The 22,429-nt window shown below is 46.7% G+C and overlaps 7 non-coding genes across 7 annotated transcripts; 3 read left to right on the plus strand and 4 right to left on the minus strand.

The window, feature by feature from the left end:
- The first annotated feature begins 4,118 nt into the window (after positions 1-4,118).
- On the plus strand, positions 4,119-4,192 carry trnat-agu (transfer RNA threonine (anticodon AGU)). Its single transcript has one exon. It is a non-coding gene; the product is annotated as a tRNA-Thr (tRNA).
- A 2,193-nt stretch (positions 4,193-6,385) lies between these two features.
- On the minus strand, positions 6,386-6,467 carry trnas-cga (transfer RNA serine (anticodon CGA)). Its single transcript has one exon. It is a non-coding gene; the product is annotated as a tRNA-Ser (tRNA).
- A 3,136-nt stretch (positions 6,468-9,603) lies between these two features.
- LOC138230279 (U5 spliceosomal RNA) lies at positions 9,604-9,720 on the minus strand. Its single transcript, XR_011186309.1, has one exon. It is a non-coding gene; the product is annotated as a U5 spliceosomal RNA (small nuclear RNA).
- Positions 9,721-15,188: 5,468 nt separating this feature from the next.
- Positions 15,189-15,307, minus strand: LOC138230331 (5S ribosomal RNA). The gene has a single exon (XR_011186360.1). It is a non-coding gene; the product is annotated as a 5S ribosomal RNA (ribosomal RNA).
- Positions 15,308-17,990: 2,683 nt separating this feature from the next.
- LOC138230131 (U1 spliceosomal RNA) lies at positions 17,991-18,154 on the plus strand. The gene has a single exon (XR_011186176.1). It is a non-coding gene; the product is annotated as a U1 spliceosomal RNA (small nuclear RNA).
- Positions 18,155-20,796: 2,642 nt separating this feature from the next.
- On the plus strand, positions 20,797-20,915 carry LOC138230351 (5S ribosomal RNA). The gene has a single exon (XR_011186378.1). It is a non-coding gene; the product is annotated as a 5S ribosomal RNA (ribosomal RNA).
- Positions 20,916-21,552: 637 nt separating this feature from the next.
- Positions 21,553-21,712, minus strand: LOC138230147 (U1 spliceosomal RNA). The gene has a single exon (XR_011186188.1). It is a non-coding gene; the product is annotated as a U1 spliceosomal RNA (small nuclear RNA).
- Positions 21,713-22,429: the final 717 nt, after the last annotated feature.

The following is a 22,429-nucleotide window of genomic DNA, read 5'->3' on the forward strand; positions in this document are numbered from 1 at the left end:
TAAATTGCAACCCATAAATAAAGCTGATACAGTTTAGACTTACTGTATTCTAAACTGTATTACAACATCACATTGGACAATGCAACGTAAATTGCAAAAATGCACTTGGAATCTGTCCAAGCCCTACTACGAAAATTATTTAAACTGCGACACTTATCATTCATCTTTAAATAAACTTTATTTTATATAGCGTTTTAAGCAAATAGGTAATTAGATTGCTCATAAACCTAATCGCTTTTTCTACATAAACACAGCGTGATTGCTCTCTGAAAATGCTTTTTTCTTTATATTTAGGCTCGGATTTCAACTATAGATCGTATTATTATACACTTTCTTGGAAAAATGTCTTTTATGTAAACCATGTTTGCTATTAATTCATTTAGGGCTAAAATACGTTCATTGTCTTCCAATCGAGTCGAGTTGACATTGGAAGCTTGCCACGCCGGGACTGTTACACCAACGCATTAGCATGTTGAAGCGATTTCATTGAGGAGGCCATCTACTAGTTAACACTGTACTTCCTACTTTGAAAATACCTGTGAAATTGGTTTAATTCGTCACAGCCAACACTCCGGCAGAGAGGGGGTTTGTACTCGTTAATGTCTGATGACATACAAGTGGAAAGATTACAGATTTTAATCGTCTTTTTTCTGAACCAGGGAAAATCTGATCATGTTTCTCTATAACAATAATAAAAAACTTTATTTTCAATTATTTTACATATCCCGCTTGCACATCGCATGACTTTAATAAATCTATTCTTTATTAATACTAAATAAATAATACTAAAAATACTACAGCAAAGAGGTCACTTGATTTTTGGAATAATTCCAAATAGCACAATGATCCACTGGCATCCCTGAAGTCTGTTTAGTGCATAATCTTCCAAATACAATCACTAAGCAATTATAAGAATTATACCATCCTATTTCTTTGTGATGTCCTGTAAAAACTAAACCTATTTTTATAAGGCTTTTACTCAAAAGATTTCCAAACACACAAAGCATTTGTGAAGTACTATAGTATTTCTAAAGGTTACTGGTACAACATCAATCATTAAAGCTTAACAATAAAGTTTAGATTGCTGATTATGGACTAACTACATTAACTAACTGCAATGCAACAGTATACATTTTACAAGAATATCTGGTTGAATTCTTGCATTTGTAGCCAATTTAATGCGAGAGAAATAAGCCAATTTAATTATTTCACAAAAAATAATGTAATATAAAATGGATGTTTTTAACTTTATTGTAGTATTTTAGAAACTAATATGTCTTCAAAAATGGTTGTTTTTCACTCCTAGGAATGAAAGCTGTTGTTATATAATGTTTATTTTCAAATTTTGAAAAATCAAAGGATTCTAGCTTTCTCCCCTTGCAGGCATCGGACACAGAGAACCTCATGGTTTTCCTAAAAATCATTTTTTATGTTCCCTGGTGTTCCAAACTTAGTTTTAATCAATTTTAATTTGTTATTATGTTAAAAACAGGGTAATACATATCTAATTAGACTATAAATAATGTCATATTGTCTGCTATAAAACTGATGTTTTCAACTCTATTGTAGAGATTCTAGAATCAACTAATAGAGAATTGAAATAAAAAAAGAGCATAAGAAAACATTACCAACAACGACCACAAGATGGAGATATTGTCTAGACATTACCAACAACGACCACAAGATGGAGATATTGTCCAAAGAGGCAAGAAGGGCAAAGCCGCGATAAGGTAAAATCATTTTTTGAAAGAGATTGCTGTCAGAATGCACAACTGAATACCAAACAGAATCTCTAGTCAAATATGATCATTTGTGAAACAGGCAAATGAGTCTCTCAGATGCCCATTGCTCATTTTCAGACACATTTATGCAATACTTTCACCATGCGTTGAACAATAGGGATTAAAGATACCAGAGGTAAGGTTTAAAAGTGATTCTGAGGTGCAACACATCAGCGATACAGCTAGGCATCTGAAATGCGGGGTTTGAGAGCCCTTCAGGGAACACCGTACCCTAAAGGTACCAGAAGTCCACTAGTATAAGCATTAAGTCACTGTCACCCCTGTTACAATGTGATTGCTACATATCTTCATTTCTTTGGTTTTTAAGGAGTAAGAGTGCAGGGGGTCTAAATCTGTGATCCAGTGTGTTGAAGTATTTCACAACACTACCTGTAGCCCGTCTGGAAATAAATCCTCATTCTGATTATTGACCTGGGCATGTACCAATTAATCACTGAGCATATATATATATATCACTGTGTTGAAGCTAGAGACCTGTATGTAATATTATGGTGCTAAAATGTCATTTTCACATATATTAATGTAATAAATGATTGCTTATGCTTAATAAACAAATCTAATTAAAATAAAAGCTTAAGTTTTGTATTTGTCTTGTACCATAGAACATGATTTTCTTTGTATTTCAAGCCCACAAAGTGTCCAAATGATGCACGACATGATATAAGGAAGATTATCACATGCATATCGGTATTATCTTTCTCATGAAAATGCATTCCTTTTATTACCTTTTAATTTTTAAAATGAACTCAAGTTGTGTATAATGTAATAATTTAAGTAGAATAGAATCTAATAATATAATGATCCAGTGTGTTGCACTACTTCACTGCTTCACTGTTCTATGCCGTCTGGAAATAAATCCTCAGACTGCTTACTGCCCTGGGCTTGTACCAATAAATTACAGGAGCACATCTATATATCACTGCGTTGAAGCAGGAGACACACAATCACTGCAAACACATCCTAAATACAGTGTTCCAGCACCTTTGACCTCATCCAGAACGTATCATTTCTTGAAAGGGATTGCTGTCCGAATGCACATCTGAATCCCAAACAGAATCTCTAGTAAAATACGATCATTTGTGAAACAGGCAAATGACTGTCTCAGGGGCCCATTCCTCATTATCAAGACACATGTATGCAGTACGTACACCATGCATTGAGCAATAGGGATTAAAGAGACCACAGGTAAGGTTAGAAGTCATTCTGACTATATTCTAAAATACTGGACTCATATTCTTATGATGGCAGACATGATGCTGCGTTTAAAACCGGGGTTAATGGACATTATATGACTGTCAATTCTGTTTTGTTTTGGAGACTCTTGGCTGCCTATATGGTACAGTGCAGCGTGAAGGAAACATTTTCCAAAACTGTGTCAGCTCAAAAGTTGTAAGAGAAACTCTCCAGCTGCTTTAACTCTCTTCATTTTTGTCTATTAATTGCCTGTCGGCACTATGTGGCAGCATTGCATGACAACCCATCTCACCACGGAAAGGAACCTAACAGCTTTGGTAAGAGAGGAGAAAAGGACCTGGCCAGTAAGGGGCTCGAACCCGCGACTTTGGCGTTATTAGCACCATGCTCAAACCAACTGAGCTAACCGGCCTCATGACAGTGGTCCTCTCTGTGCAGCGCCTTTTACTTCCATTGACAAATGATAGCGATTCGAAGAGAGATCCTTCAGACCAGCAAGAAAACCCACGGCTATTTCGGTTTTCTATCTAGGCAACGTTGGTGTCTGCAATAGCATACATGAAAGCGTGATGCAATTTCTGTGGCTACATTTGTTGCACGTCATGCACAGTAAGAGTGTTTCTAACACCAAATAAAAAGTCAACAATTAGCGATCACGCCTTCTCCTCAGTTAACCCACTGAAACCCTTGCTGTTAACAGTTCTTTACTGCGTGCTTTAAGAGCACCTACATAATGTGTCAGTTCTTTCAGCTTTATTCATTAGGTTTTCAAAGGCATAAGTAGAGCACCAGAGGCGCGAACGTAAGATGTGTGGTTGTGGATGTGTGTACTCGAGGGTCATTTTCCTGTTCCACATGCGATTTCAACATTTTCCTTGGGAGATGTCAAGCCAGCAAGCCACTGGTTCAGTGGCCATTGTGGAGTTCAGTGGCCCTGTTGTACACAGAATGCACATTGAGCTCCTTGGACATGAAAAGTTCCAGATAAAAGCCATTTGTCATCCTTTCTCTTGGTGTCGATGTTGCTATTGTATGTAAAGGTGGCAACAGGCGGAGCACACACCGAATGCAGATGTGTCTGAGTGGTGTGTCCAAGTGGCTGCAAAACGACAGCACTCCCAGGGCGCCGTGGCTTAGTTGGTTAAAGCGCCTGTCTAGTAAACAGGAGATCCTGGGTCCGAATCCCAGCGGTGCCTTTTTTGTTCTGTGTTCTCGAACAGAACTGGTCATTATGGACAACCGCCTACAGCTAGACTTAATTAAATGCAAGTATTCATTTCCTGTCTTTAACGCGACTTGTTTTTCTTAAAATGGATGCAACTTGCAAAACATGAAATACAAACCTTGCTAATCAGTGCTAGCGGCTGGCAAAAAAAAAAGAAGTCAGCAATGTTTTTTTACTTTAACCTTAACCCTGCTAATGGAGAAGAGTTAAACGACCGAGTCTATGCAGCTTAAACGGTGCGCACGTCGGGTTCTTAGCCGAAAGGGTGGTAAATCACGCTCACCCCAGTCCTTAATCTTTTAAAGAGGATACAAAATTGAACCTAGTCACCACATCACATACATCCTGTTCAATGATAAAAAGGTAACATCTATCCTTGCTCCAGAGTAAATCTCACGTTGAGGGCATCTTTTTTTTCACTTTACCGTGAATCGGGCTCGGCTGCACAGAGGAGAGAGCAGAGCAATGAGGTCACGGGGACAGGGGAGTCACATGCTGGCGGTTTGAATACGCGGAAAATCACTGAGGGATCCACAGTATATGGACCCTCCGTGCGCCATCAGTCCGCACTCTGGACTCTGAATCCTGCCATCCGAGTTAAGATCTCGGCGGAACCTGAGGCGCAGTTCCTTCTTAAAACGTAATCTGGTGAGCATTTCTAGAATCGTACTTGTATAGATGCAGCCTTTAATGTGTTGCTAGGTTAAAATTGATGACTTCTTGTATTTCAGTAGGTAACTGCCCTCTTGATTTCGGATTCAATTTCTTTATTACAGGGGCGCTTTTATGAAGACAGAGTCATGTTCAGGTACTTTGCTTGATGGAGGAAGCTCATTTCGGACTCTGTGATCTGCTCACCTGGAAAGGTCTGCTGTACTACTAAAAGAGAGAAGTAGAGTCTGGAAGAAGGGACAATTTTATGATGCTTTGGAAGGTAGGTTTTTTTTTCTTTGAAATCGAAATGAATCAGAATATCAGTGCAAAAGACAAACTCTTGGTTTGGTTTAAAGAGATATGGTTTTAAAACAGACAAAATGTAGAAAACAGGTGTTTCTCACTTTTGGAAAAGAATGGACCGGGGGTAATAGTTTACTAGTTGCAGTGCTGAGCTCACCGGGTTGCAGTCCTGTAATGTCACACAAACGCAATAGATAACGCGTTTGACTACGAATCAGGAGATTGTAAGTTTGACTCCTGCCTGGCTCGGGTCGTTTTTAAACGCATCGGGCTACTCCCCTAAGTAGTCTGTGCTACTTACTGCATTGTAATCGTACTCAGTAAGAGATTTCCTTCATGTAAATGAACTGCACCTGACAGCTTTAGAAAATCACCTGGGCTCAGTACGGTGCTGAGAGCTCAGCGTTGCTGTTGTTCTAATTAGCACGCACTGCATCGGCTGTGAACCCGAACTTTTCAATTATTCCGATCATTAAGTCAACACGTAGTCCACATGAAAGGTAGAAATATTCTCTTGTCTGTCTCTTGTTTGTATAGAACTGAATGTCCCTGACAATGTACTGTTAGTTTTAATTGAAGAACGGCATTTGTGTTCAAATATACCAGACAAGTTTATGTAACTGCTCTTGCGACACTAAGTTGTAATTAGTCAAGAAATAAAGTCGAACAACAGCTGCGGGTTTAATTCTGAACGTATGAGATTGCAGCGCCTTTTACTTCCATTGACAAATGATAGAGATTCGAAGAGAGATCCTTCAGACCAGCAAGCAAACCCACGGCTATTTCGGTTTTCTATCTAGGCAACGTTGGTGTCTGCAATAGCATACATGAAAGCGTGATGCAATTTCTGTGGCTACATTTGTTCCACGTCATGCACAGTAAGAATGTTTCTAACACCAAATACAATGTCAACAATTAGCGATCACGCCTTCTCCTCAGTTAACCCACTGAAACCCTTGCTGTTAACAGTTCTTTACTGCGTGCTTTACGAGCACCTATATATTGTGTCGGTTCTTTCAGTTTTATTCATTAGGTTTTCAAAGGCATAAGTACAACACCAGAGGTGCGAACGCAAGATGTGTGGTTATCTGAAGAACTCATTTCCATGGCAGCGGGGCCAAGCGATTTAGCGTTTTTATAGTACCAGGAAAGGAGAAGCGGCACTTCGCCTTTGCCGCGCAGGCATAAGGAGACGTGCGGCAGACGCCATAGTCGGCAGGATTCAAACCTGCGCGGGGAGTCCCCAACGGATTTCGAGTCCATCGCCTTAACCACTCGGCCACAACTACAGCGAGTTCGCCATCGCCGCATTCCTCCTTTAATCTAACACGGAGTGCGACGTGGCTGCGGAAACCTTTTCAAAGTCGCTCTCCGTTAAAAAAAAATAAATACCTTTGACAAAATACGTGCCGGCAGACAGACACGCCTCAGAGGGTTTAAGGCTGGCTTCACGTTCAAATGATAAAGTCTCCCCGTCCGGATGTCAAAATGCAGTTTTGGCAGACAAAAAAAACAGCAACAAACCACAAATGTGGATAAGGATTTTACAAGCTGCACCACACTGCACTTTCAAAAGCATTTACATTCCTGTTAGACACAGGAATTGCCTTTGATTTGCGTGCTTACAAACGCCATGGAAAACGAAACAAAACTAAAGCCCTCAGCTCTTGCACTTGATTATAATGCCATTACGTGTCGAAGCAGGAATTTACGTCATCCTACTACTGCAACACGGGGAATAGAGGGAAATTAGCACACGCTACGAATCGTCTCAATCACTCCCTAGAGTCGTAAGGCGCATTGAAGGGTGCACCCCCATCATTAATCGTTGTGCCTCTGTGAAAGGAAAGCTCTTGAGCAGTCTTTGAAACAGCTCGGATGAAACACTTGATTGCTTCCATGTGCATCTGGAGTCCATTTCTTATTTTCACTTCACGCCGCCCAAAGCATTTCTAAAACAGGAGATTCGCATTTGGGAATGCGCCCTGCCCTACAAATAAAACAGGTCTACGGGTCTGAAACCTGCTCCACGGAAAACAGCTCTGTTGCACATTTGATCAAAGGGAGAGTCGCTGTTCTTACTTTTTGATGACATAACACCCAAAGGGGCTTCTTTGGAGCTGTATTCCAACCAGCATCCTAAAGTTTCTTGGCGGTATCCTTTACAGTCCTCTGTTCGGTCGACAAGGACAGAAGGGGGCAGCTTTCCTCACACATACAGTGCAATGTACTGTACTGTTCCCGTTCATTGAATTCGCAGTTCTGCATCAGACCTCTAACTCGTTACATTAGCTTGGATTTAAGCCACGAAGCAGGCTTCTACTGTATAAACGTCTAGAGGAATCACAAACTATTTGAGAGGCCATCATCCCAGGGGGAACTGACAAAGTCTATCCCTAAACACCTAGTGCAGTCTCTCGAGAGACTGTCAAAAATCGCTTTCTCCGTTTGCGTTGCAAGTAAGTGAAAACGCGGTATCAACCCAGAGCCACTTGGCAGCACGGGCATGTAAATACTGTTACTGTCACTGCTCGATACCGACGTTAGCCTACTATACCATGTTCAGCCACCACTAGAAAATGTACGGCTCTAGTACCGGAGCAAAGAACAGGAGGGCCAACACCGAACGGGCACAAGTGTCAGACAAGGAGAGCGACAAGGATGGGACTCGACCCCATGTGTGCAGCGCACAATAGATTAGCAGTCCATCGCCTTAACCACTCGGCCACCTCGTCAACAAAACTGGGCTGTCCTGACATGGGTTGGCGCACTCCAGTTGATCTTTTTCTTTTTTTTCCCTCATACTCGAGGGTCATTTTCCTGTTCCACATGCGATTTCAACATTTTCCTTGGGAGATGTCAAGCCAGCAAGCCACTACTGTGGTTCAGTGGCCAGTGTGGAGTTCAGTGGCCCTGTTGTACACAGAAAGCACATTGAGCTCCTTGGACATGAAAAGTTCCAGATAAAAGCCATTTGTCATCCTTTCTCTTGGTGTCGATGTTGCTATTGTATGTAAAGGTGGCAACTTGCTCAGCGAGCAGGCGGAGCACACACCGAATGCAGATGTGTCTGAGTGGTGTGTCCAAGTGGCTGCAAAAAGACAGCACTCCCAGGGCGCCGTGGCTTAGTTGGTTAAAGCGCCTGTTTAGTAAACAAGAGATCCTGGGTCTGAATCCCAGTGGTGCCTTTTTTTGTTCTGTGTTCTCGAACAGAACTGGTCATTATGGACAACCACATACGTCTAGACTTAATTAAATGCAAGTATTCATTTCCTGTCTTGAACGACTTGTTTTTCTTAAAATGGATGCAACTTGCAAAATATGAAATACTAACCTCGCTAATCAGCGCTCGCAGCTGGCAAAAAAAAAAGAAGTCAGCAATGTTTTTTTCTTTAACCTTAAGCCTGCTAATGGAGAAGAACCTAGTCGCCATATCACATACATCCATTTCAACGATAAGAAGGTAACAACTATCCTCACTCCAGTGTAAATCTCACGTTGAGGGCATATTTTTTTCCACTTTACCATGAGTCGGGCACAGCTGCACAGAGGCGAGAGCAGAGCAATGAGGTCACGGGGACAGGGGAGTCACACGCTGGCGGTTTGAACACGCGGAAGATCACTGAGGGATCCACAGTATGTGGACCCTCCGTGCGCCATCATTCCACACTCCAGACTCTGAATCCTGCCATCCGAGTTAAGATCTCGGCGGAACCTGAGGCGCAGTTCTTTCTTAAAACGTAATCTGGTGAGCATTTCTAGAATCGTACTTGTATAGATGCAGCCTTTAATGTGTTGCTAGGTTAAAATTTATGACTTCTTGAACTTCAGTAGGCAACTGCCCTCTTGATTTCGGATTTAATTTCTTTATTAAAGGGGCGCTTTTATGATGACAGAGTCATGTTCAGGTACTTTGCTTGATGGAGGAAGCTCATTTCGGACTCTGTGATCTGCTCACCTGGAAAGGTCTGCTGTACTACTACAAGAGAGAAGTAGAGTCTGGAGGAAGGGACAATTTTATGATGCTTTGGAAGGTAATGTTTTTTTTTCTTTGAAATCGAAATGAATCAGAATATCAGTGCAAAAGACAAACTCTTGGTTTGGTTTAAAGAGATATGATTTTAAAACAGACAAAATGTAGAAAACAGGTGTTTCTCACTTTTGGAAAAGAATGGACCGGGGGTAATATTTTACTAGTTGCAGTGCTAAGCTCACTGGGTTACAGTCCTGCAATGTCACACCAGGGTCAGTGGTGCAATGGATAATGTGTCTGACTATGGATTAGGAGTTTGGAGGTTTGACTCCTGCCTGGCGCTGGTTGTTTTTAAACACATCAGCCTACTCCCTAAGTAGCCTGTGCTACTTACTGCATTGTAAGAGCGATTGTGAGCGGTTTTGTTTTCTCTCTTTGACCAGCCCAGCTGCGCCCCACCCGAAGGCAGGGAAGCACAAAAATTGTATGGAACTCATTCATGCTCCTCTCTATGGAAATCTTTAGTAAAAGGCAAAAGATTTGTACGAGATGAAGAGAAACCAGAGTGCGTGGCTGGACAGCTGCAGGAGCCCAGGCCGCCTTCAAGCCCTCTGCCCTGCCGGTCGTGGTTGGCAATGCACCTGGCCTTACAAACGAGCCAGTGGGGCCCGTTCAGCTCCGGGCTCATCGCCTGCGGCTCTCGGCTTACCTGGCAGGGGAGATACCTTGATCAGCCTGTAGTTGGTGTAGTTGGATTGTTTTCTTGTTTTCTGGAAGCAGTGTTTGTTTTGCAGTTTGAGATGGCAACCTTTGGATCCCGCAAGAATGCTGTACGTTTTGAGCTTTTGGATGACCTCTTCATGGATCGTATGCAGTTAGGCAGAAAAGTGTTACAGAAGGAACTTGGCTTTGAACCTCGGCACTTGGATTTCATCTTCGCTCTCCCAGGTCAGAAAGCATTTGAGGTTGTTTTTGCTACCTATTCTCTGTTTGAACAATGTGTGGATGTGTTTGAGGCAAAAAGAGGGAAAGTTCCTGCCCTTGAGAAGATCAACTTGCAGCCTCTGACACAGAGAGAGAGGAAAACGGTGCATGTTGTTATGTTCTCGGAAATGGCAAAGACGGAGGACATTCACACCTGGCTTAAGCAGTACTGCACAGTCCACCATGGAACTGAGGTTAGAGATGTTGACGGTATAAAAACAGGAGCAAGGAAATTCGAGGTTCGCTTGCTACCGGACAATGTAAATGGAGGCTTAAGGCACCTGCCCTCTACAATCCGGCTGGGCGCCTGCAATGGCTATGTTTTTTATGTGGGACAACCAAAGGTGTGTCGGCGCTGTGGTGCTGTGGGACACCTGGCATCGTCCTACACTGTGAAATGCTGCAAGACCTGTGGCAAACAGGGATATTTAGCCTCTGACTGTTCAATGCTGCCAAAGTGCAATTTATGTGGCTCGGAAGGACACGTTTTTAAGAACTGCCCTCACGCCTACGCCAATAAACTCAAAATGAGAAAGGATGAGGCAGTGCTTGTTTCAGCCAAACCGGCCCGAAAAGCCAAAGCAAACAACAAGTCAAACAAAGAACCCTTGTTGAACAAAGAGTCTCAGCCTCCAGCCAGGATCAGTCCTGCTGTGGCTCCAGGGCCGGTGGAAGAGAAATCCACTACGCTCCCACAACCGCAGACTGCACCAGACAAGCACGAGGGTTTGAAAACCCCAGAGAACAGCGAGGACCCCTCCCCCACTCCTGCTCCTCAGAACGAGGGCCATTGTGGGGCCCCCACCGGTGGAGCGGGTCCAGCGACGATACCCAGGATTCAGCGGAGCTGCTTTTCTCAGACTCTGCAAGTGCTACAGATGCCCTCCTCTCCTCCATCCAGTCCGTCACGGAGGATCTGCAACAGCTGGTGGGTGAGGGGGAAGAGGAGACTGGTGCATCGGCTGCACCCCTTTCCCCTCAGTGCTCCCAGGAGCTGGACTTGAGGAAAAGGAAAAATGACTCTGTTTTCTCCCCGAGCGAGGAGGAAGGAGAGCATGGCGATGGGGACAGCTGGAACCCCTCCACCCCTCCTTCTACCCCCTTCCTTGAAATGGACTCCGTGAACGCTTTTACTGCTGCCACCCTGATGAAGGCTCATTCAGAGGATGGCTGGCAGGAAATTGGTAAGAAGAAAAAGAAAAAGAAGAAGGTAACAGGTGAGACCGAAGAGAAATGTGTTTTGTAAAGACTGGTTCCACTTTCTTATGTAATATGGCTCTAAACATAATTTCTCTTAACACCAGAGGTATCAATGACAGAGTTAAATGCCAGTGTGTCTTTGATTACCTCCAGCAGAGAGAGGGAGATGTGTTGATGTTGCAGGAGTGTGCTTTAGCCTATCAAGAGAGGTATAAAAGCTTTGAAGATAGGTGGGATAAAGGGCCTTCTGTTTGGTCAGGGGACAATAACAACAGAGCCTCTGGCGTGGCCATTCTTTTCAAAGGATGGGCTTTCAAATTGAAAAGTATTCAGAGGGTCATAGATGGCAGGTTGCTGTGTGTGGATGTGGAATGGGGGACCGTTAACCTGCGGCTAATCAATGTGTATTGTCCTACTGACGTGGGAGGAAGGGTGGAGCTACTCAAGGCACTCTCTCCCCTATTGTTAAGTAGCACAGACGTGATAGTGGGAGGGGATTTTAATTGTATCTTAGAGCACACAGACAGGCAGTCTAGCTCTCCGATAAAATTGGATTCCAGCTCACTGGCCCTGCAAAACTTAGTTCAAGACTTTAAACTCTCAGACACATATAGATGTATATATCCCACAACAGCAGGATATACATGGTCAGGGAGGAATAGCAGCTCCAGAATTGACTATTGCTTTGTCTCAGAGAGAGTGAAAGTTGTTGGGGTCACTCTTCAGCCTGTCTTCTTCTCAGATCATCAGGCTTTAGGGTGTAGAGTGGAACTCCAGGGCGGGACTGTCTTTGGCCCAGGCCTCTGGAAACTCAACACAAAGCTGCTAGAGAACGAGGGGGTAGTATCCCGCTACAAGGAGAAACTATCACAGTGGCTGTCCTTGCAGTGTCTGTACGGGTCAGTAGGAGAGTGGTGGGAGGAGGTGAAGATGAGGACAAAGGCCTTTTTCATGGCTGAGAGAAGGAAGGCTGCTGCCAGACGGAGAGGAGTGCTAGCCAGGAAACAGAGGCAGCTGCAGCGTCTCTACACAATGCTGCACAGTGGCTTCGATGTGCTCGAGGATATCACCCTTTTAAAAAAGGACATCCGGAGCATAGCCGAAGAAAGTAGTCGAGGAGTGCTGTTAAGAAGCAGAGTGCAGTTCTTGGAAGAAAATGAGAAGTGTACTCGCCTCTTTTTCAGGAAAGTGGTAGGCTCCAAGTCTGTCATGGAAAGTGTTGTTGAGGAGGGACGAGAGAGAACAGAGCCGAGTGCTATCCTCTCCTGCAGCGAGGCCTTCTACTCAAGACTGTACAGCTCTACAGAGGTAAAGGATGAAGAAATTCATTTTTTTACCTCAAAGCTAGAAAACGTTTTGAGTGAAGAAGATAGGGAAGTACTTGAGAGGGATTTGACAGTAGAAGAGCTGAGATAGGCTATGGAGAGCTTACAGAAGGGGAAAACTTTGGGTGCTGACGGGCTGCCTAAAGAATTTTATTGCACCTTTTGGGATCTGCTTCAGGATCCGCTACTGCTCCTATTCGAGGAAAGCTATAAGACAGAATTGCTGCCTGACTCCTTAAGAGAAGGCACTATCTCTCTCTTGTTTAAGAAAGGAGCAAAGAATGACATAAAGAACTGGAGACCCCTCAGCCTCTTAGGCGTGGACGCTAAGATCCTGCGCCTACAAAATGTAGTGGCCTCACTGGTAGGGAAAGAACGGACTTGTGGGATAGCAGGACGCCTGATGAGCTACAACCTGGCCTTGTTGAGGGATGTCTGTCTGTACTCAGAGGATCGCTCCCTCCCTCTGTGCATTTTAGGTGTAGACCTAGAAAAGGCCTTTGACCACCTAAACCGGCAGTACTTAACATCGGTACTTGAGCACATGAAGTTTGGCCCCATCATGAGAAAGTGGATTAACCTGCTGTACACAGGTAGCAACAGCAGAGTAATGGTTAATGGCAATAGATCACGCCCCTTTGAAGTCTGTTCAGGGGTGAGGCAGGGCTGCCCATTAGCCCCCTTGTTATTCGTTTTGGCTATGGAGCCCTTAGCCTGTGCCTTGCGCCAGGATCAGGCCATTAATGGGATACCAGTGCCTGGAAGTGGGGGAGGAGAGGTAAAGACATCTCTATACATGGATGACGTCACCCTGCTCCTCTCTGACAATGCCTCAATTAGCAGAGCTCTGCAGTGCTGTGATCGGTTCTCTTTGGCTTCCTCCGCAAAAATTAACAAATCTAAGAGTGAGATTTTTTATCAGAACTGGAGGGAGCCAATAGAAGGACATGATCTCAGGCTGCAAGAGAAGAGAATTAAGGTCCTGGGGGTGTATTTTGGAGAAGAGATGGGAACAGTAAATTGGCAGAACAAATTGCCAATCTTAAACAAAAAACTGATGCAATGGAAGGACCGAGACCTCACCATGACAGGAAAGGTGCTGGTCATCAAAGCCGAGCTCTTGTCTGTCTTGAATTTTCTGGCTTCTACCTTCCCAATCCCACACCGTGTTGCGGCGGTGCTGAGGAGATTGATGTTTCAATTTCTATGGGGTGGGAAGCAGGAAAGACTCAGAAGGGAAATAATGTACAGGCCGCTACCCTCAGGGGGGAAGTCTGTCCCAGATATTGCTACGAAGCTGCTGTGCATTTTCCTGGCCTCTGTGCTGAGAGGCTTTGCAACAGCACCTGCAGCGCGTACCTGGACTTATTTTTCCAGGCTCTGGGTAGGTAGGGAGGTGTTCAGAGTGTGGGGTGTCAGACCCAAGCTGGACGTCCCACTCTCTGACACATGCCCTGCAATTTATGGGACAGTTAAAAGTTTTCTAAGATCTCACCCAATTGGCCATATTCCCTTCCGAGATGTCAGGGTCCAAAAACTGGAAGATTTCGTTGCACCCCAGAATAATAGGCAGACCCCTGTGGGCATTTTAACATCAGCCCAAACAAGGAAGGTGTGGAAACACACATCCTCTAAGTTTCTGTGCAACATTCACAGAGATTTAGCCTGGAGTGTCGTCCACCAGTGCTTACCTGTACGAACTTTCTTGTACCGTAGGGGCCTCGCTGCGTTAGGGTGGGCTGCGGCGAGGAGGAGACTGTGACCCATCTCCTGTGGTCCTGTTTTTTTGCTAAGGCCTTCTGGGCACAGTTTGAAGATTGGTTGCAGGCTCTCTCGCCCCAATTTACCCTGACCGCTGCTTTCGTCATATACGGCATCTCTCCTGTCAAACTTCCTCCTGACGTGTTTGACAGGATCTGGGCCGTGGTGAACAGTGGGAAAGACGCCCTGTGGAGAGTGAGGAACATGGGGCTGTTCAAAGGCATCGAGGTCCCAGTCAAGGCAGCAGGTAGCCTGGCCCTGTTCATCACCCGAGAGAACTATTACCTCAGAGATCTGTGGAGAGAAGGGAGGGAGGAAGCAGAAAATCTGTGGGAAATAGAGAGCATAGGTCAATATCTCAAGAGACTGTGAAAAACATTATCATGTTTAAGTAAAGAATGTGATTTGCACCAGAAAAAAATAAATTGTTACTATGTAACTGTTACCGTGTCAAAATGTAATGAGATGTGATCATATATACTGTTTTAAGTATGTATATTAATGTAAAGCTTTCTGATTTGTGATGTCCTGTATTTTATTGTGAAAAGAAAATAAAGTTCTTAAAAATCGAAAAATCGAAATCGATTTAGAGGCAGCTTCGATATTCGTTTTACAGACGGGTTTTTTTTCTTTGAATATGGGTCACACACATGCCACAGCAACAAAACATCTTTAGAGATGAGGCTATAGATCACCTTTCCATCCTGCAGGTTTTCCTCCCAAAGCCTACGGCACCAACGGCGACCCCTGCTGGCCGGGAGAGCAAAAGCTTACAGCACCTGGTATTCCCAGGCAGTCTCCCATCCAAGTACTAACCAGGCCCAACGCTGCTTAGCTTCCGAGATCAGACGAGATCGGGCGTGTTCAGGGTGGTGTGGCCATAAGCGAAAACCCCGGCGCCTGACTCGCTACTTGAAGCTGTGTGTGGCGGGGGTTCCGTGCCCCCCGAGCGGGACTGAAGGATCGTTCGTGTGCAACTCTTTGGAAAGGAGCTGCTTTCCAAATCGCATTGCGTGCCTGGATGTTGGCGAATGCGCTCCCTTGTGTTGGCTCGTCCCGCACTGGAGGAGGACAAACAATCTGCACGGAGGAGCACCAGGCAAGTCTTCACCAGACAAAAACCTCCAGTGCACAGCACTCTGGAAACATTTCGGGGCTTTCGCATGTTTATTTCAGCACGTAAAGCGCACCGGTCCAACACGTCTGCCGGGCGCGCGGCGCCTCCGCCCTCTTGTGGCCTTGCGGCGTCAGAGCAAGAGGCTCCTTCTCGCTGCCCTTCCGCTGTGTTGCAGGACCCGGAGCGCGCACTTTGTGGGGGGCAGGGGACCGCGTTCGCGCTCTGCCCCCGGTCTCTTGCGCGAGTACTAAATCTCACGGACAGGGGGGCCTCGTCATTGATTGTTACAGGTGAGACGGGGATTAGGAGGAGACCCCGACTGATGGGTAAAGGGGAGCACTAACACCAGAGGGACACCCCCGGCGTCTCTTTTTGAGAGACGCCCTGGGGTTTCCTAATGGCCAAGGAGGGTCGGGACCTCGGTTTGACCTCTGTTTGTGCAGCAGAGTGTCGCCATCAGGAGGCTGGGGCGTAAAAGAGCCACACAGCCCGCAGGGTGAGTGCTCCCTACTGGTCCCAGGCACACCTCTTGCAGGAGCAGCAGCAACCGGAGCTTTTCCGGGGTGGAATCTCCCATCCGGGTGCCGGCCAGGCTCACACCTGCTGGGCTGCCCCGGGGGTGAGCCCAGTCGAGAGTCGCAGGGCCAGATCTAGTCACCGGGGAGAAACGATACAAGTGAAGGATTGCTCGGCTCTCGGCACTTGAAAAGACCGACAAATGTCTCGTTCCCGCCGGAGCTGAAGGAGCTGCTTTCCAAATCGCATTGCGTGCCTGGATGTTGACGAATGCGCTCCCTTGTGTTGGCTCGTCCCGCACTGGAGGAGGACAAACAATCTGCACGGAGGAGCACCAGGCAAGTCTTCACCAGACAAAAACCTCCAGTGCACAGCACTCTGGAAACATTTCGGGGCTGTCACGTGTTTATTTCAGCACGTAAAGCGCACCGGTCCAACACGTCGGCCGGGCGCGCGGCGCCTCCGCCCCCTTGTGGCCTTGCGGCGTCAGAGCAAGAGGCTCCTTCTCGCTGCCCTTCCGCTGTGTTGCAGGGCCCCGAGAGGGAACCCGGAGCGCGCAATTTGTGGGGGGCGGGGGACTGCGTTTGCGCTCTGCCCCCGGTCTCTTGCGCGAGTACTAAATCTCACGGACAGGGGGGCCTCGTCATTGATTGTTACAGGTGAGACGGGGATTAGGAGGAGACCCCGACTGATGGGTAAAGGAGAGCACTAACACCAGAGGGACACCCCCGGCGTCTCTTTTTGAGAGACGCCCTGGGGTTTCCTAATGGCCAAGGAGGGTCGGGACCTCGGTTTGACGCCTCCCCCGAAGGACGGCGCCTGTTTGTGCAGCAGAGTGTCGCCATCAGGAGGCTGGGGCGTAAGAGAGCCACACAGCTCGCAGGGTGAGCGCTCCCTGCTGGTCCCAGTCACATCTCTTGCAGGAGCAGCAGCAACCGGAGCTTTTCTGGGGGGGAATCTCCCATCCGGGTGCCGGCCAGGCTCACACCTGCTGGGCTGCCCCGGGTTGAGCCAAGTCGAGAGTCGCAGGGCCAGATCTAGTCACCGGGGAGAAACGATACAAGTGAAGGATTGCTTGGCTCTCGGCACTTGAAAAGACCGACAAATGTCTCGTTCCCGCCGGAGCTGAATGTACCCGCATGTGTGGTGTCGTCTTCTTCCCGCGCCCCACTGTGTTTGCTGTATTGTCTCTGAAGCCGGCCCCCCCGAGACGAGACGGGCTGTTCCTGTGCCCCAATTAACACTTTACAGGTGCCATTCCCCGGCATTGTGGCCATTGTCGGTGCTCACACGCATTAAGATAAGGCGGAGGAGAGCGGGGCATGCCCAGCGGCAGACATTCAAGGAGGGGGCAGTGCGAGGTGAGGTGAGGTGAGGTGCGACACGCCGGAGCCCCGACGCAGCTAATGTGGAGCACTTGTTGGACTGGCATCGAAAGGACGTGTGCGCACGGAGCGAGCCTTCCCTGCGGCGGAGCGCAGGAACTTTCTCCCCCCCTCCCGCTGCAGGAGTTGTGTGCGCTGCAGCGGTGCCGAGAGAAAAGCACAGAAGGCAGCAGGCTCTGGAGAGCAGGTAAGAGACGGAGCCTTGTGGGCAGGCGAGCAGGCCCGTTTTTTGGAAATTGCTGAAAAGGTTTGTTCGGTGTGTGGCAGGCGCACGTCGCGAGCTTGCTTTGCGATCTGCCGGTCTGGAGTTATGCAAATGAGGCCGAATTGCATCCCGGGACATGCTGCGAATGCGCAACGGCGACTGCAGATGTGTAGGAAATGGCGCGCTCGTTTTCTCGTTTTGCCCACACTTTTGAGTGTTAGTGTGGCGTGTGAGTGTGCGAAAGAGTGGGCCCAGCAGGAGGCGGTGGCGTGCGGGGCGAGGAGGTGGCCTAGGCTGCGCGATTTGTGCTGTGGGTGCAGGCCGCTTGCAGGGGCCTGTACAACTCATACTTACCTGGCAGGGGAGATACCTTGATCAAGAAGGAGGTTCACCCAGGGCGAGGCCCGGCCATTGCACTCCGGCTGTGCTGACCCCTGCGAATTCCCCAAATGTGGGAATCTCGACTGCATACTTTCTGGTAGTGGGGAACTGCGTTCGCGCTCTCCCCTGATGTGCTTGGTCCAAAATCAGATATGGGAGGGTTAGGACACCACGAGCTGCGTGGCTGCGGAAGGATCCCGGTTCGACAGGAGTGGACGCCGCTGCTGGTTCTCGCTGGCTTTTAGTTAGGGGTCCGGAGAAGCATCTCAAGCTGGTTCCACTACTCCTTCCGGACGTTCATTCCCTTTTCAAAATCAGTCGTTTTGCTGTAGTCTGCGTTCTTTAGGCTGATTATCGAGGTTAGCCTTTATTTGGTCATGGGGGGCCTCGGTACTATATGCTGAGTCTAAAGACAGTTTCACACGTTTTCTGATTGCTCGGTTCTGTACCAGTGCAGACATGTCAAAACAGTGAAAAACTTTTAGATATCCAGATATTTTTCTTTACTTGCTGCTGAAATTGCACATAAAACCAAACTGTTTCCTAAGTTTAAAAGTTAAGGATTGCAATTACCACCAATGTCTGGCTAAAACTATCCTTTTAATTTGCTTTTGACATGCAATAATTAAGAGAGTTTAGCATTTAGAAAGTGTATTATCACAATCTCCAAACTTGACCATCAATTTGATATGTACAGTATATGGAATAGAAAAAACTGCAAAATTGGTAAAAATTCGTAATCGAGGAAACAACAAACCAACACATTTCCTACATTTCAAATGCATCCTAGAGCACAGTAAAGGCATTAGAAAAAATCCAGGTGTTGTCCAACACTAACCCTAACCCTAGTTCGGGCCCTTACGAACCACACCTCCACAACCTTGCCTACAAATACAGTGCCCAAAATGTAACCCAGATGACTCCAAATCAGCCAGAAACATTCAAAGTTGCACATTTAAAGTATTTTAATGTGTCACCTGTGAAAAACTTTCAGATATCCAGATCTTTTTCTTTACTTGCTGCTGAAATTGCAAATAAAACCAAACTGTTTCCTAGGTTTAAAAGGTAAGGATTGCAATTACCACCACCGTCTGGCTAAAACTATCCTTTTAATTTGCTTTTGACATGCAATTATTAAGAGAGTTTAGCATTTAGAAAGTGTATTATCACAATCTCCAAACTTGACCATCATTTTGATATGTACAGTATATGGAGTAGAAAAAACTGTAAAATTGGTAAAAATTTGTAATCGAGGAAACAACAAACCAACACTTTTCCTGCATTTCAAATGCATCTTAGAGCACAGTAAAGGCATTTAAAAAAATCCAGGTGTTGTCCAACACTAACCCTAACCCTAGTTCGGGCCCTTACGAACCACACCTCCACAACCTTGCCTACAAATACAGTGCCCAAAATGTAACCCAGATGACTCCAAATCAACCAGAAACATTCAAAGTTGCACATTTAAAGTATTTTAATGTGTCACCTGTGAAAAACTTTCAGATATCCAGATCTTTTTCTTTACTTGCTGCTGAAATTGCAAATAAAACCAAACTGTTTCCTAGGTTAAAAAGGTAAGGATTGCAATTACCACCAATGTCTGGCTAAAACTATCCTTTTAATTTGCTTTTGACATGCAATAATTAAGAGAGTTTAGCATTTAGAAAGTGTATTATCACAATCTCCAATCTTGACCATCATTTTGATATGTACAGTATATGGAGTAGAAAAAACTGCAAAATTGGTAAAAATTTGTAATCAAGGAAACAACAAACCAACACTTTTCCTGCATTTCAAATGCATCCTAGAGCACAGTAAAGGCATTTAAAAAAATCCAGGTTGTTTTCCAACCCTAACCCTAACCCTAGTTTGGGCCCTTACAAACCACACCTCCACAGCCACAGTGAAGGTGTGAGCCTGGCCGGCACCCGGATGGGAGATTCCCCCCCGGAAAAGCTCCGGCTGCTGCTGCTCCTGCAAGAGATGTGACTGGGACCAGCAGGGAGCGCTCACCCTGCGGGCTGTGTGGCTCTCTTACGCCCCAGCCTCCTGATGGCGACACTCTGCTGCACAAACAGGCGCCGTCCTTCGGGGGAGGCGTCAAACCGAGGTCCCGACCCTCCTTGGCCATTAGGAAACCCCAGGGCGTCTCTCAAAAAGAGACGCCGGGGGTGTCCCTCTGGTGTTAGTGCTCCCCTTTACCCATCAGTCGGGGTCTCCTCCTAATCCCCGTCTCACCTGTAACAATCAATGACGAGGCCCCCCTGTCCGTGAGATTTAGTACTCGCGCAAGAGACCGGGGGCAGAGCGCAAACGCGGTCCCCCGCCCCCCACAAATTGCGCGCTCCAGGTTCCCTCTCGGGGCCCTGCAACACAGCAGAAGGGCAGCGAGATGGAGCCTCTTGCTCTGACGCCGCAAGGCCATAAGAGGGCGGAGGCGCCGCGCGCCCGGCCGACGTGTTGGACCGGTGCGCTTTACGTGCTGAAATAAACACGCGACAGCCCCGAAATGTTTCCAGAGTGCTGTGCACTGGAGGTTTTTGTCTGGTGAAGACTTGCCTGGTGCTCCTCCGTGCAGATTGTTTGTCCTCCTCCAGTGCGGGACGAGCCAACACAAGGGAGCGCATTCGCCAACATCCAGGCACACAATGCGATTTGGAAAGCAGCTCCTTTCCAAAGAGTTGCACACGAACGATCCTTCAGTGCCGCTCGGGGGGCACGGAGCCCCCGCCACACACAGCTTCAAGTAGCGAGTCAGGCGCCGGGGTTTCGCTTACGGCCACACCACCCTGAACATGCCTGATCTCGTCTGATCTTGGAAGTTAAGCAGGGTTGGGCCTGGTTAGTACTTGGATGGGAGACCGCCTGGGAATACCAGGTGCTGTAAGCCTTTGCTCTCCTGGCCAGCAGGGGTCGCCGTTGGTGCTGTAGGCTTTGGGAGGAAAACCTGCAGGATGGAAAGGTGATCTATAGCCTCATCTCTAGAGATGTTTTGTTGCTGTGGCATGTGTGTGACCCATATTCAAAGAAAAAAAACCCGTCTGTAAAACGAATATCGAAGCTGCCTCTAAATCTGCAAATGAAGATGAGTCGATAAACCACTCGTTTTTCGTATAACTAGACATATATTCATTTGTTACCGATTTCATTCATTGACCACGGATACAATAGAGGTACAGCCATTCACTGTTTGACATGTCTGCACTGGTACAGAACCGAGCAATCAGAAAACGGGTGAAACTGTCTTTAGACTCAGCATACAGTACCGAGGCCCCCCATGACCAAATAAAGGCTAACCTCGATAATCAGCCTAAAGAACGCAGACTACAGCAAAACGACTGACTTTGAAAAGGGAATGAACGTCCGGAAGGAGTAGTGGAACTAGCTTGAGATGCTTCTCCGGACCCCCAACTAAAAGCCAGCGAGAACCAGCAGCGGCGTCCACTCCTGTCGAACCGGGATCCTTCCGCAGCCACGCAGCTCGTGGTGTCCTAACCCTCCCGTATCTGATTTTGGACCAAGCACATCAGGGGAGAGCGCGAACGCAGTCCCCCACTACCAGAAATTATGCAGTCGAGATTCCCTCATTTGGGGAATTCGCAGGGGTCAGCACAGCCGGAGTGCAATGGCCGAGCCTCGCCCTGGGTGAACCGATTTCGATTTTTCGATTTTTAAGAACTTTATTTTCTTTTCACAATAAATTACAGGACATCACAAATCAGAAAGCTTTACATTAATATACATACTTAAAACAGTATATATGATCACATCTCATTACATTTTGACACGGTAACAGTTACATAGTAACAATTTATTTTTTTCTGGTGCAAATCACATTCTTTACTTAAACATGATAATGTTTTTCACAGTCTCTTGAGATATTGACCTATGCTCTCTATTTCCCACAGATTTTCTGCTTCCTCCCTCCCTTCTCTCCACAGATCTCTGAGGTAATAGTTCTCTCGGGTGATGAACAGGGCCAGGCTACCTGCTGCCTTGACTGGGACCTCGATGCCTTTGAACAGCCCCATGTTCCTCACTCTCCACAGGGCGTCTTTCCCACTGTTCACCACGGCCCAGATCCTGTCAAACACGTCAGGAGGAAGTTTGACAGGAGAGATGCCGTATATGACGAAAGCAGCGGTCAGGGTAAATTGGGGCGAGAGAGCCTGCAACCAATCTTCAAACTGTGCCCAGAAGGCCTTAGCAAAAAAACAGGACCACAGGAGATGGGTCACAGTCTCCTCCTCGCCGCAGCCCACCCTAACGCAACGAGGGCTGGGGGTGAGGCCCCTACGGTACAAGAAAGTTCGTACCGGTAAGCACTGGTGGACGACACTCCAGGCTAAATCTCTGTGAATGTTGCACAGAAACTTAGAGGATGTGTGTTTCCACACCTTCCTT

This window comes from Lepisosteus oculatus, unplaced genomic scaffold, assembly GCF_040954835.1.
Source record: "Lepisosteus oculatus isolate fLepOcu1 unplaced genomic scaffold, fLepOcu1.hap2 HAP2_SCAFFOLD_48, whole genome shotgun sequence".
NCBI lineage: Eukaryota > Metazoa > Chordata > Actinopteri > Semionotiformes > Lepisosteidae > Lepisosteus > Lepisosteus oculatus.